Genomic DNA, 15853 nt, shown 5'->3' with positions numbered 1-15853 from the left:
AGTAAATATAAAATTAATCAAAAATATTTAATTTTTAATGATCGCGCGAAGTGCGACCAAATTCTCTAGTTTAAAACAAAAAGGTAAAATTTAAATGGGTCTACAATAGAATTCCTAGAAATCCAACTTGAAAAATTATGTTAAAAATGGAAAATAAAAAGTGAAATAAATTTAATTGAGAGTTATCCTTCGTCTGTCCCATTTTATGTGACACTTTTTATTTCTCGAGAATCAAATAGTTTAAGTTTGATCGTAAATTTGCGTATGGTATCTTCAATTTTTTAAAAATGAAATTTATATATTTGTAAACTACGTAAAAATCAAATTATTATAATTCATAATAATTAATAATTCAAAATATTTTAAAGATCTATGAAAAATTTAGGATCAAAGATAAACTAAAGAGAGTAAAAGGGGAGAATGGAAAGTACAAAAAAAGGAAAAAAATGAATATATATAGAGAGAAACTGAGGAAAAAAAGTAAGAAAAGTAATTATTCATGTGGGTTGTTGTATATGTAGAAAGACACGTGTACAATTAATGAGCGATAATGAATTTTATAGTACAATTTGAAATGTTTTGTGTACAACTTTGTAGTGCCATGTTCGTCCTCTAAAGTCTCACTTCTAATAAGGAGTAATATAAATAAGAAGTATAAAATAAAGTTGAATAATTTTACAATATAATTTCTCAATGTTGGATGATCTTTTGAGATATTTACTGGAAAATTAAGAGAAATTTAACGGTTTTGGAATTATAAGACTGTAAGGGAAAAATTGATCAATCCATAGATAATATAAAAAGCATCTATGTGTTATACATGGTACATGTGTCTTTGTGATATGAATGGGGTAAGCTTAAGAAAATTACATATTTGTCCTTGTTGGTCCTTCCTAACTCCCTACATAGTACATATGTCTTGATATGAGTGGGGAGTAGTACTTGTGTAATGAGGTGGGCCCCAATACATTACAACTTGTATTACCTTTGCTACATCTATTTGATGTTGTGTTAGTCCTTCTAACTCTTATTTCTACATAAGAGTCAAGTAATATAATATAATATATATATATATATATATATAAAAGAGTTAAAAAGTAAAAATAAGTGATTTAAGAAAATTATAGAAATAACATTAATGATGAGATGAAGATTAAGAAAAAACGTCAAATAAATTAATAGTATTGATGATGATAAAAGTTAAATAAATCATTTTTTCTATTATTAAAATTTTTAACATAAAATTTCCAATCTTTTAAAATTAAAAATAAATGTTAAAAAAAAAATCGAGGCAATAATTATTTTAAAGAATTTACACGCCAAGTTATAATTAATACTTATGTATCATCAATGCTAGTACAATACTTGTTGAATAAGGTGGGCCCTAACATAGTACAACTTAGATGCTAATACAATAGTTGTTGAATAAAATGGGCCCCATAGTACAACTTAAATTACATTAAGAACAACTTGTTGGAGCTATGTTAGTCCTTCACAACTCCCTCTTCTAAATAAGAGTAATATATATATACTAGATAATGTTGTCCGTGCTATGCACGGGCCCAATAATATAAATGGTATTTTTTGGGGCTAATAACCGAGTTTTTGAAATGATTGTTTGCGTGGATAAAGGAATAAGTTTTTTTATCACAAATCTGTACTTTCTTTGACGCTATTTAAGGCATAATAAGACTACCCACATACAACATTTTTGAAATATTTTATGTTGTCAATTATCATGATTTATAGTATTTTTACGATAGATTCACTTCAAGAATCAATGGAATTTTTTGTATTTTTTTTTTCAAAACATATTTTATATTGTCAATTATCATGATTTATAGTATTTTTACGCAATTTTTAAATATAAAAAAAATAAGACAAATAAATTAAAATGGACTCAATATATGTTATTTTTGTTGTCTCAATTTATGTGACACAAATGAAATTTGGAGAGTCATCCAAATTTTCATATTTTTTAAAAAAATGTTTGAAGTTATTAATTATTGTGATTTATAATATTTTTATGTAACTTTGAAATAATGTACATTACTTGTCACTTTGTCCTAATTTATGTGATATGGATAAAATTACAAAATTAACCCTTTTAAAATGTCTTTCAGATATTTTAAGTTGTTAATTATTATTATTTATAATACTTTTTTGGTAATATTAAAATGATATGTGTTATTTTTTCTGTCCCAATATATGTGAGTCTGATAGAATTCTGAGAGTCAACCTATTTTATTATATAACTTTTAAATATTTTAAAGCTTTTTAAGTCATTTGTAAATGATATATGTTGCCTCCTTGATTGAGACTTTTCCATTTATGAGATATATATATATTCTATATTATTTTAAAAGGGAGTTTATGCCCAAGTTCTACTATATAATAAATATAATATATAATATTCAAGAAAGTCCCAATCTTGAATATTATATATTATACTTAGGTATAAAATAGAATTTTAAAAGTCCCACAAGTATAATATATAATATTCAAGATTGAGAAAAGTCCCAATCTTGAATATTATATATTATACTTGGGCCTAAACTTCCTTTTACCTTTTATAATATAGTAGAATATANTATATATATATATATATATATATATATATATATATATATATATATATTAGTATTGTGAGTTTCTAACTTACACATCAAACATGTATTAATTTTATATATTGTAAAAGAATGCCACAAAACATAGTACTTACTCTATCTAAATTTATATGTCACATTTTTCTTTGAGTCTATCCCAAACAGAATTATATATTTTTTATTTTGCAAAATATTTAATGACACTATCAATATTTACTCAGGTTAGATTTCACTTTTTTGGCCAAAAGATCCACAAAAATTGTTCTCATTTATTAAAAAATATTTATTTTAACGATAGTTTTAAAAAATTATAAGTCTTTGTATATTTCTTAACATTCATATTTAATCAAATATATTACATAAATTAAGATGAAAACAAATATTACTTATATACCATTTAATATAAAAATAACTTACCTTCTAATCAACCACAAACGAGTCAGGAAATAATCGAAGTGCAAATTAAGTGGATTGTTCCGAACTAACATGAAATATATTAGTGAATATAATAAGGAGATTACAAACAGTTGAGTTGGAACAGACTAATGGAACAAGTCAGCTATGTGGTCACTGTTAGTCAGTTAACTTGGGGCATTAGATTTAACGTGAAAGTTAGTTAGAAGGTTGTGAGCAATAGAAGATATTTTCCATTGTAATTAGATCGGTTAGTGTGTGTGTATATATTACATGTATTCATTAGCTTAGAGTAGTTTTTGGTAAGTCTTGATTGTGGAGTTGTGTACAGAGTTATATACTCTTTTGATATGAAATGAAGAGATCAGTTTTCCCAATAGTTCATCTCTAAATGTGTGATCATTGAGCAGTTTAACATGGTATCAAAGCAATCACTGTTTTAGATCCAGTTTTTTAGTAGCTACAAGTTGCAAAATCATGGCGAAGAAGATCGATCATGATCATTCTTTATATCTTTCTTCTTCCGACGTACCAAGAGCTGTGCAGAGTGGAATTCAGCTCGTCGGAATGGAGAACTATACCTTGTGGAGTCGTGCAATGAAATTGAATTTTTTAACGAAGAACAAATTGGGGTTCATCGACGGCAACATCCAGAGAGATGATTTCAACGATGATATAAAAAAAGCAATGGGATAGGTGTAATGCTATGGTTATTTCGTGGATCGTGAGCAGTGTTAGCAAGGATCTCGTAAGTGGAATCCTGTTTCGTTCGAATGCGGCCTCAGTATGGTCCGATTTGAAGGAACGATTTGATAAAGTGAACATGTCCATAGTTTTTCATCTTCACAAAGCCATCATCACACTCACTCAAGGTACTTCCCCTGTTTCTGTATATTACTCGAGATTAAAAGACCTCTGGGATGAGTTTGAATCGATAGTGCCTTCTTCTTCCTTTGAATGTACAAAATCGAAGGAATATGTGGATAGTATGGGTCGGCAACAATTGCTGCAATTCCTCATGGGATTAAGTGATAGTTATGGTTAGGCTAGAAGCCAGATCCTTATGATGAATCCACCACCTAGTGTGAATCAGTGCTACGCTATGATTGTGCAAGATGAGAGTCAACGAGCATCGAGTGGTGATTTTTATGAAGGAGGGGAAAACATTGATCCCACTGCCTTACTCACTAGTAGATCTGGTGGTTACACCTTTGGAGGACCAGGTTCCAGAGGTAGGGGAGGAAGAGGTCATGGACAGGTTCAACGACGTGGTCCTTATTGCGATCATTGTGATATGAAAGGACACACTCGAGACGATTGTAACAAATTGAAACATTACACTCACTGTAATATGCAAGGTCACACCAAGGAAATTTGTTTTCAGCTGATTGGTTATCCTCCAGATTAGAAAGGGAAGAAAAGGGTTAACATGGCACAAACATCACATAGACATCAAGACGAAGGCATGAGAGATAATTATTATCATACTCCACAGATGCAAGCATTGCAGAGACCTGGAGGTGTAAGTAGTGGAGATGGACCTGTTCCCCACTTCACACCAAATCAGTACAATCAAATATTGCAGATGCTAAATCAATCTAACACAAACGAGTCTAGTGCAAATATGGCAGGCATATTTGCAGGTACTTCCTCTTGTAATGATGTTGTTAGATGTTGTTTCAATTGGATAGTAGATAGTGGGGCAACCAATCATATGGTTAGTTCTAAAACACTACTGAATCGTGGTTCCACAGTGAATCCAGGAAAAGTTCAAATAGCTACAGGTGACTCAACAACTATTACACACTCAGGAAGTTCTCAACTAACATGAGGTGAAGTTATTGAGGATGTACTTAGTGTGCCAGAAGTCTAAGTTGACTAGGGAGTTGAATTGTTGTGTTGTATTTTTCCTTGATTTCTTTATCCTTCAGGATCTCTTCACTGGGAAAGTAAAGGAGATTGGTAAAGAGGAAGATGGATTATATCTGCTGAGGCCTCGAAATCCAATTCAAACACAACAAGGAGCAAGTTCGTTAGTAGCAGCAAAAAGATGTGAGAATGATGTCACTTGGCATAAGAGATTAGGGCATGTGCCTATGAATGTGATTAGAAAAATTAGTATGCTTAAGCTCAATAAGAGTCCAACTATGACTCATTGTGATGTATGTCTACTAGCAAGAAAAATCAAATTGCCTTTTCGATCATGCGGTAGTAGAAGTACTATATGTTTTGATTTGGTTCATTTGGATGTATGGGGACCTTATAAAGCAACCACATATAATAACATGAAGTTTTTCCTTACATTGGTTGATGATCATTCGAGATGGACTTGGGTATTCTTACTACATCTTAAATCAGATGTTTCCACAGTGCTAAAACAGTTTATCTTGATAATTAGAACACAGTTTAATTTGCAAATTAAAATGGTTAGATCAGACAATGGAGGAGAGTTCTTTAACTCTCAATGTGATGAATTATTCAAGATTCATGGGATTATACATCAAAGTTCATGTCCACACACTCCTCAGCAGAATGGTGTGGTTGAAAGAAAACACAGGCACATCCTTGAAACAACTAGAGCAATCAGGTTCCAGGGACACTTACCTATCAAATTCTGGGGAGAGTGCATATTAGCAGCTGTACACATCATAAATAGAATTCCTCTATCTGTATTACATAATGTCTTTCCTTTTGAAGTAATGTTTGGGAAACAACCTGATTTATCTTATATGAGGATCATAAGGTGTTTATGCCATGCCACTATTCTACATAAGGTAGACAAATTTGGTCCAAGGTCTATGAGATCTGTTTTGATGGGATATGGAACAACACAGAAAGGATATAGGCTATATGATCTTGAACATAAAACATTTTTTATCAGTAGGGATGTGATCTTTGTTGAAACAATTTTTCCTTTTCAAGCTCACCCCACATATGCTTTGCAGAATAGTGTTATCATGCCATCAAGTTTTATGGATGATGAAACAGATATGGTGCTTGATTCTTCAATTGTAGAGAATAGGAGAGAAGTTGTTGCAGTTACACCAAATGTACCAGAGATTGACACATCACACCAGGTGGTTTCCCCTCCTGGAGACACAACACAGCAGGTAGAAAGAAGATCAACCAGAACCAGCAAGGCTCCAATTTGGCAAAAGGATTTTGTGACCTCAAAGAAATCCAATCAGTCTAATTGTCTTTACTCTATTGTAGACAGTGTTGATTACAATTGTCTTTCAAGGTCATATCAATGTTGCATTGCCAATTCTTCAATGGAAACTGAACCAAGTACATACCACCAGGCTAAGAATGATGATAGATGGGTTTAAGCCATGAAGGAGGAGATCAAGGCCTTGGAAGAGAACAAGACTTGGAAACTAGATGCATTGCCTCTTGGAAAAAAGGCCATTGGATGTAAATGGGTGTATAAAATCAAGTACAAAGTTGATGGACAGATTGAAAGGTTTAAGGCCAGGCTGGTGGCCAAGGGTTACAACCAGAAAGAGGGACTGGATTATCAGGAGACTTTTTCTCCTGTTGTTAAAATGGTCACAGTGAGGACAATCCTATCTATTGCTGCATCAAAGGGTTGGAACATTCAACAAATAGATGTTTACAATGCTTTTTTGCAAGGAGATCTGATGGAAGAGGTGTACATGCAACTACCTCAGGGATTTCAACACAATAAAGAGGAAGAAGGTCTGGTATGTAGATTAGTTAAGTCACTTTATGGACTAAAACAGGCCTCTCGACAATGGAATGTTAAATTGATCAATGCTTTACTTGCAGTAGGGTTTCAACAGAGTCATCTTGACTATTCTCTAATGACTAAGAAAGTTGGTGATGATATTGTAGTGATACTTATCTATGTAGATGATTTACTTGTGACAGGAAGCAACAATCAGTTAATTGAAGAGGCAAAACAGGCTTTGAAGGCTAATTTTAAAATCAAAGACCTGGGAGATCTTAGATTTTTTCTAGGCATTGAATTTGCCAGAAGCTCGGAAGGTATATTGATGCACCAGAGGAAATATGCTTTAGAGCTGATTTCAGATTTAGGCCTAGGAAGTTCCAAGCCCATGGCTACACCAGTGGAGTTGAATCAGAAACTGACTACACCTGAGCTTGATGAGTTGGTGGAAAATAATTCTGATCCACTTTTATTGGATGCTAGTGAGTATCAAAGATTGATTGAGAGGTTGTTGTATCTTACACTCACTAGGCCTGATATATCCTATGCAGTTCAAAATTTGAGCCAATTTATGCAGGCTCCTAAACTCTCACACATGACTGCTGCCATCAGAATAGTAAAGTATGTCAAGCAGTCACCGGGGAATGGAGTACTCTTGGCAGCGAAGTCACATGCTTCTCTTCAAGGATATTGTGATGCAGACTGGGGGCCTTGTGTCAATACTAGGAAGTCAATTACTGGTTATCTGATAAAGTATGGAGATTCTCCAATCTCATGGAAATCCAAGAAACAGTCTACTATTTCCAGAAGCTCAGCCGAGGCAGAGTATCATAGTCTTGCATCTACTGTAGCAAAGGTCACCTGGATCATAAGTTTATTCAAAACATTGGACATCCCTTTGTCCTTACCTGTTTCTTTGCATTGTGACAACAAGGCAGCCATTCAAATTGCAGCTAATCTGGAATTTCATGAAAGAACGAAGCACATCGACATTGATTGTCATTTCATTCGAGAGAAAGTTCTACATGGTCTAGTAAACATCCAGTACTTATGTTCCTCTGAGCAACCTGCTGATGTTCTCACCAAAGGTCTTGGAAGGCTTCAACATTCTCATATTGTATCCAAGCTAGGAATGAAGAACATCTTCATATCACCTAGCTTGAAAGGGGCTATTAGTGAATATAATAAGGAGATTGCAAACAGTTGAGTTGGAACAGACTAATGGAACAAGTTAGCTGTGTGGTCACTGTTAGTCAGTTAACTTGGGGCGTTAGATTTAACGTGAAAGTTAGTTAGAAGGTTGTTAGCAATAGAAGATATTTTCCATTGTAATTAGGTCGGTTAGTGTGTGTATATATATTACATGTATTCATTAGCTTAGAGTAGTTTTTGGTAAGTCTTGATTGTGGAGTTGTGTACAGAGTTATATACTCTTTTGATATGAAATGAAGAGATCAGTTTTCCCAATAGTTCATCTCTGAATGTGTGATCATTGAGCAGTTTAACAAAATATACAGAGAAAATGTGGGTCCAAAAAGTGTAAATTTTGAATGGCTTCTCTATTTTTCTTTCATTTCTTTTTAGCTTTTGCTTTTTTGTTTTTCTTTTTCTCCCTATTTTATATACACAAATAATAATAATAATAATAATAATAATAATAATAATATATTCAGAAATAAGCATGTAAAAGTAAACTTAAAAAAATACTTTTGAAGTTCGATTTCCTTTTCGCCTTTTGACATGTAAATCTATTATTCGTATTTTTTATTTTTGCCAAAAATAGTTCTCATTTTGCTTCCTCTCCTTGTCCTAAAAGTTTACTAGTGAAAGAATTTGATGCCTGATTATAATTAACAAATTAATTATTTTATGTATATATATTTGGGATAAGTAACTTTAATATATTTATGCATCTTTTTAAAAACTATCATCTTCTTAGTACTTGGGATTTTTAGCTTTGCCATTTGGAGTCTCGCTGACGATCTACTCGAAATCTGTAAAATATGATATTCTTTATAATTCTTTATTCCCTGTTTATTTTGGATTAAATAGAAAAGGAAAAAATAAAACACATGAGATATATATAATGCTGAGAAATAAGGGGTTGTTGGTTGTTGATTAGAGTTATGTTAGTATTAAAGAGGTTGATAGAGTATGGGTTCAATAGGGAGGTGTTCAATGACTATTTTATGTAAGAATTATTATTAATTATTTCTTACTTATGGCTCAAGTTTACTTGTAATCCAAGTAATACCATAAATAATACTTAATAAGGAATAGATCTCGTCCGTACATTGGTTACTTGATGGACGTACCAGATTAAGTCATAACCTCTATAAATTGGTCCTCCCTCCACCCATTAGGGTTACCACATATTCTCTACATTAATTCCATCGCTGACGGTTGTGGTAACATAAAGTTAGGGCAAGGAGGTAGAAACCAATTTACGACTAACACTTCTGCTTCTCTCTGTGATGATGTCTTCCGCATCAGGTATGTGCCCCTAGCAATCTCTATGTAAGATTACCGTGTTCAAGATCCTGAAAGTATTTAATCTTACATGTGATATTAGAGCCTGGATTGTTTGAACGGATAATTTTCATATACAAATACGTGCATATAAAAACTTTTATTTCTAACAAAATTCTAGCAATTTGCTATGTACGCGTGTGACTTGAAATTAAAGTTGATTGGCAATGAATATAGATTGCAATTCTATTATGTCTAGTTTGACAAACAACTTGAGCAATGGAATTGACAAGCAGTACCTTGCTTCTCCTATTAAAAATTCGGTGGACAAGTAGATGTAAGAATAACATGAATCAATTCTTATTTTGTGCTTGACTATTAAAGGTGTTTGGACTCTTAAGTTAATGAACTTGTTAGCAAAGTTTAATTTGCAAAAATTCTAAGATTTTAATCTTCTCATAATGTAATAATTATGTTTTGTTTTTAAATTGTGCAATAAATTAAAGTGATCGTTATACTAAGCGAAAAATAATGTGTGTACTTTGTATTTATATAGTTTGTTAGCCACCAAAGTGGCCAAATTAGAGAAATTAACGTCTACACATATATTTATGATCACTTGATGAATGTATTATGTTTCTATAGTTTGTTAGTCACCAAAGTGGCCAAACTAAAATGTATAAAATTATTCACATGCACAAAATTTTATGATATTATGTGTGCTTTGTATTTATATAGTTTGTTAGCCACCAAAGTGGCCAAACTAGAGAAATTAACGTCTACACGTATGTTTATGATCACTTGATGCATGTATTATGTTTCTATAGTTTGTTAGTCACCAAAGTGGCCAAACTAAAATGTATAAATTATTCACATGCACAAAATTTTATGATATTGTGTGTGCATTTGTATTTATGTAGTTTGTAAGTCACCAAAGTGACCAAACTAGTATGGTTAAGAAAAATATGCATTCATAAAATTGTCATTTATCTATGAAAGTTAATGAAATGCCTATATTGAAAATAAATAGATAAATTGACTTTCACTATTGCTAGAACTTAAGAATTTACCCAAAGGTGAATCTATCATTCTACGAATAGTGAAAATTATGAGGTAAATTAATATTTGTTTAGTCAAACATATATTGTATATCCAAAGATGTCGTATATATTTGATTAAAAATATTCAATCACCTATTAAAGATAAAAAAAAATGGCATTTAAATTATCATAATGTGTCGTAGTATCTAACTAAAAGAAAATTACGATATATTTTTATTGCTTTACTGAATTCACATTATTTTATAATTTTGTGAGCATGTATATCTATTTTATAGTTATTCCTCTTCATTCATATGCTTCGTCTGTTACTATGTTCAATGGAATGAACTTCTCTGAATGGCATGAACAAGTCCAGTTTCACTTAGGTGTGATGGATCTTGACTTGGCTCTACTGAATGACAAACCTACTGCCACTGCCATTACTGATAAGAGCAGTGAGGATAAGAAGTCTTTTCATAAATCATGGGAGCGCTTTAACAGATTAATCCTTATATTTATGCGAATGACTCTTGCTAACAACATTATGAGTACTATTCCACAAACAAAAAGTGCCAGGGAATACCTGAAGTTTGTGGGAGAACGTTTTCGTTCTACTGATAAGTCTCTCACTGGTACACTAATGTCTGAACTTACGACCATGAAGGTTGATGGGTCGCGCAGTATGCAAAATCATATCATCGAGATGACTAACATTGCAGAAAGACTTTCGACCTTGGGGATGAAAGTGGATGACACCTTCTTAGTTCAGTTTATTCTAAACTCATTGCCTCTTGAGTATGGACCATTTCAAATTAACTATAACACTATTAAAGATAAGTGGAATGTTAGTGAATTGTCCAGTATGCTTACTCAAGAGAAGTCAAGACTTAAGAAACAATGAGGTCATTCCATTAACCTCATCGGTCAAGGAGCTGGTAAAGGACTTAAAGTGAAAGCCAACAAGTTTAAGAAAAATAAAGCACCTGCTAAAGTTCCACAAGATGCTCATAAGGAACTCAAGGCCGATGCTTGTCGTTTTTGTAAAAAGGAAGGACACTATCAGAAAGGTTGCCTGAAACATAAAGCTTGGTTTGAAAAAAAAGGTACATTTAGTGTCTTGTATGTTTCGAATCAAATTTAGTAGAAGTTCCTAATAATACTTGGTGCCTTGATTCTGGTGCAACTACTCATGTATCCACTATGTTGCAGGGATTCACTACGATCCAAACTACGAATCCAAATAAAAAAATTTCTTGTTCATGGGAAATTGCATGAAGGCTAAAATTGAAGGCATAGGGACTTATCGTTTGATCTTGGAGACTGGTCATCACCTTGATCTATTACAGATTCTTTATGTTCCTTTGGTTTCTAGGAATTTGATTTCTCTTTCAAGACTTGATGTTTCTGGATTTGATTTTAAGTTTGGACATAGTTGTTTCAATTGATATAAGAATACTATTTTTTTTATGGTTTTGGTGTTCTTATTGACGGTTTATATAGATTGAAACTCGATAATAATTAGACGTAGATCACTAAATGAAAGTTCTGCTTATTTGTGGCATAAACGTTTGGGTCATGTATCCAAAGAAAGATTAAAAAGGTTAGTAAAGAATGAGATTCTTCCAAATCTGAATTTTATTGATCTTGATATATGCCTGGATTGCATTAAAGGAAAGAAAGCCAAGCATACCAAGAAAGGTGCCACAAGGAGTACTCAGCTTCTTGAAATTATACACACTGATATTTGCAGACCCTTTGATGTTCCATCTTTAGGTGGAGAAAAATATTTTATCACCTTTATCAGTGACTTTTCACGTTTGGAATTTATCTATTTGTTGAAAGAAAATCTCAAGCAGCGGACGCTCTCAAAGTGTACGTTAATGAGGTTGAAATACAATTAGATAGGAAAGTGAAAATTATTAGGTCAGATAGAGGTGGTGAATATTATGGAAAGTATAACAAATCAAAACAATGTCCAGGTCCATTTGCAAAATTCCTTGAGAATGGTGAAGTTAGTAGGAGTGTTGAACGACAAAGTGTGGAAATTAATGAGGTAAGGGTAAATATTTCATTGCCCATGAATGTACCTACTTCCGCACCAATCACAAATGTTGTTCCTCTTGTTGAAGAACACTTTAACAATGTTGAACAACATTTGGGTGAAACACTTCAAGAAAGAACTAACTCGCAAGTATCTGACACAAATAAACCACAAACAATGCCATTAAAAAAATCGGCCATTTCAGATGATTTTGTGATTTATTTACAAGAGTCAGATTTTGACATTGGAATTAATAAAGATCCGATTTCATTTTCACAGGCCATAGAAAGCACTTAGTCTGATAAATGGTTTGACACCATGAATGAAGAGTTAAAATCCACGGAATACAACAAAGTTTGGGATCTTGCTCAATTACCAGAAAGTTGTAAAAGAATTGGGTGTAGATGGGTCTACAAGACCAAACACGATTCAAATGGTAATATTGAACGATATAAAGTTAGGTTTGTTGCCAAGGAATACACTAAAAAAGAAGGCATTAATTATAAAGAGACCTTTTCATCGGTCTCAAAGAAAGACTCATTAAGAATTGTTTTAGCTTTGGTAGCTCATTATGATTTAGAGTTACATCAAATGGATGTGAAAACTGTTGTTCTTAATGGAGACCTTTATGAGGATGTTTATATGGACCAACCAGAGGGTTTCAAAATTAAAGGAAAAGAGCAAATGGTGTGTAAGCTAAAGAAGTCAATATATGGACTCAAACAAGCCTCACGACAATGGTATATAAAGTTTAATGATACTATAACATCTTTTGGATTTACGGAAATTATCGTTGATCAATACATATGCCAAAAAGATTAGTGGGGGTAAGTTTATATTTTAGTCATGTATGTTGATGACATTTTACTTGCTGCTAATGATTTAGGCATAATTGCGTGAGACAAATGAGTTTCTCTCTATGAACTTTGAAATGAAATATATGGGTGAGACATCCTATGTGATAGAGATAGAAATATTCCGTGACAGATCACAAGGATTATTGGTACTGTCTCAAAAGGATATATTGAAAGAGTTCTAGAGAGATTTAACATGAACAATTGTTCAGCAAGAATAGTTCCTATTAAAAAAAAATTGGGACAAATTTAATCTCATGCAATGCCTAAAGAATGATGTAGAACGAAAAGAAATGAAATCAATTCCTTTATCTTCTATTGTTGGAAGTTTGATGTATGTTCAAACTTGCACAAGGTCGGAATGCTAGGAAGATATCAAAGTAATCCTGGAATTGATCACTGAAAAAAACTACAAAGAAAGTTTGTGGCATGTCATGAAGCCACAATTCATGCATTATGGTTGCAGAACTTTATTTCAGGACTTGGGGTTGTCGACACCATTACCAAGACGCTAAAAATTTATTGTGATAATACTGCAACAATATTCTTCTCCAAGAACGATAAGTACTTCAAATGTGCCAAACATATTAAATTAAAGTACTTTACTGTCAAGGAAGAAGTTCAGAAACAAAGAGTGTTACTTGAGAATATTAGAACTGGGCCTAGCAAGAAGCATAATTTTGTTCCAAAGCTTCGTTTCATTCCAGCAACATGCAAGTCGAACCTTGATTTTCGGAGTTCGAAAAAGAAGGAGAGAAGCGGGGTAGAGGAATTGGTCAACTCATCAGGCTCATGACCTGAAGATTGTAGGTTCGAATCCTGTCCCCGCCTAATCAGTGAAACATTGTTCATTGGGATAGAAGGCTAGTCCCAACCCGTCTACAAAATGAGGCTATTGTTGCAAATCCGTTAACAAAAGGCTTACAACCAAAGACATTTAAAGAATATGTTCAAAGAATGGGTCTTGGTTGTACTTATGATTAATACATTTATGATGTTTTTTACACTCTGAGCTCAATTATGTGTTTCTGATATACATTAATGAATTTCTTGTTTCTCATAATGGTGTACACATTATTGTTTTGAGATATTACAAGATAAGTCTCTATGAGACATTATTGTGGACCATAATGTTATGTGTTTTTATAGCTTATGAACCTAGTATGATAAGTTGCTAATGTAGTACTATATGGAAGGAAGTATGTAGCTTAAAATTTATGTACAACCGCCATAACTCGCAGTAGTAGTTTGTAATATTGTGGTATGTATGATGGAGATTATAGAAGAGATTTATTATACGCGCAACTAATGTTTATGAAATATTAATGTTATATGGTCATTGGGCCAAGTGGGAGAATGTAAGAATTATTATTAATTATTATTAATTATTTCTTACTTATGTCCCAAGTTTACTTGTAACCCAAGTAATACCATAAATAATATTTAATAAGGAATAGATCTCGTTTGTACATTGGTTACTTGATGGACGTATCAGATTAAGTCACAACCTCTATAAATTGGTCCTCCCTCCACCCATTAGGGTTATCACATATTTTCTACAATAATTTCATCGCTGACGGTTGTGGTAACATAAAGTTAGGGCAAGGAGGTAGAAACCAATTTACGACTAACGCTTCCGCTTCTCTCTGTGATGATGTCTTCCGCATCAGGTATGTGCCCCTAACAATCTCTATGTAAGATTATCATGTTCAAGATCTTGAAAGTATTTAATCTTACATTTTCAACAATATTTTGATTGAATCGGTGAGAAAAGAAAATTAATAGTGTATTCAATTCACAAGGAAATATTAAGAAGCTTTTGTGAGAATCTGTTTTTCACGTGTGTTTTTCGAATGAGCTAGTTTGGTGAAAAATGAATATGAAAATCATATTTTATAACATAATTTTTTGTTGATATACGATAGAAAATGCCTTTGTTTCAAATAGTGAATATGGTAGATATTTTATTTTCTGTGAATTTCTTTAATCCTTTATAAATTTCTTCAACTTTTACGGTACTTTCTATATTTTGGTGTTATTATACAATTTGTATTAACTTATAATTAATTAAAAGGTCATGTCATGGGAATATTACATTTCATGTCTCGATATTATATAAAACGTCTTGCCTTATTTCCTTCTTCTACTACACTGCTCATGAGAAGTATAATTTGAAATTTTAGCAATATTGAGCAGTATAATTTGAAATTTTAGCAATATCAAAGTAGGTGACAATTAAAGAAAAAAGCCTCTTCATAAACACACACCTCAAAAGTAAATTTCGTGTGACACTTTTAAAATGTGATGAAAGGCTTTTTTCTATGCAGTGAAAAGTTAAAATATAGGCTTGCTCAAATGGTTGAGCACCTCCCAAAATAGAATGGGGCAAAAAAATTAGTGAAAAGTTAAAATATAGTCACATAATTAAGTAATAAGGATGGATATATAAATGGAATATCGAAATTCTTATATGCTATTGAGATTTTTGTGAGTAAACGCTAAGGAAAAAAAAGAAGCAAATCTAGCTATATACGGATTCTTTCTTCGTTTACTTTTACTTATCCTATTTAAATTTGATACATTTATTAATTAAGAATTTTTTTTATTGACATGACTATTTACCATATTATCTCTATTAATTTATGTTTAGTATTAAGGCTTGAAAAATGATTTATGCTAACTGCTAAGTATAAAACATGGAAAAATAATTGTCTTTTTTTCTTAATATCTAAAAACTG

General features: G+C 32.3%; 1 non-coding gene across 1 annotated transcript; it reads left to right on the top strand.

Moving 5' to 3' along the window:
* Nucleotides 1–13872: 13872 nt before the first annotated feature.
* On the top strand, nt 13873–13946 carry TRNAM-CAU (transfer RNA methionine (anticodon CAU)). Its single transcript has one exon. It is a non-coding gene; the product is annotated as a tRNA-Met (tRNA).
* The last annotated feature ends 1907 nt before the right edge of the window (nt 13947–15853 follow it).

The sequence above is a fragment of the Solanum stenotomum genome, chromosome 2 (genome assembly GCF_019186545.1).
Source record: "Solanum stenotomum isolate F172 chromosome 2, ASM1918654v1, whole genome shotgun sequence".
NCBI classification, from domain to species: Eukaryota; Viridiplantae; Streptophyta; class Magnoliopsida; order Solanales; family Solanaceae; genus Solanum; species Solanum stenotomum.
This window is presented reverse-complemented; position numbering and strand designations above follow the sequence as displayed.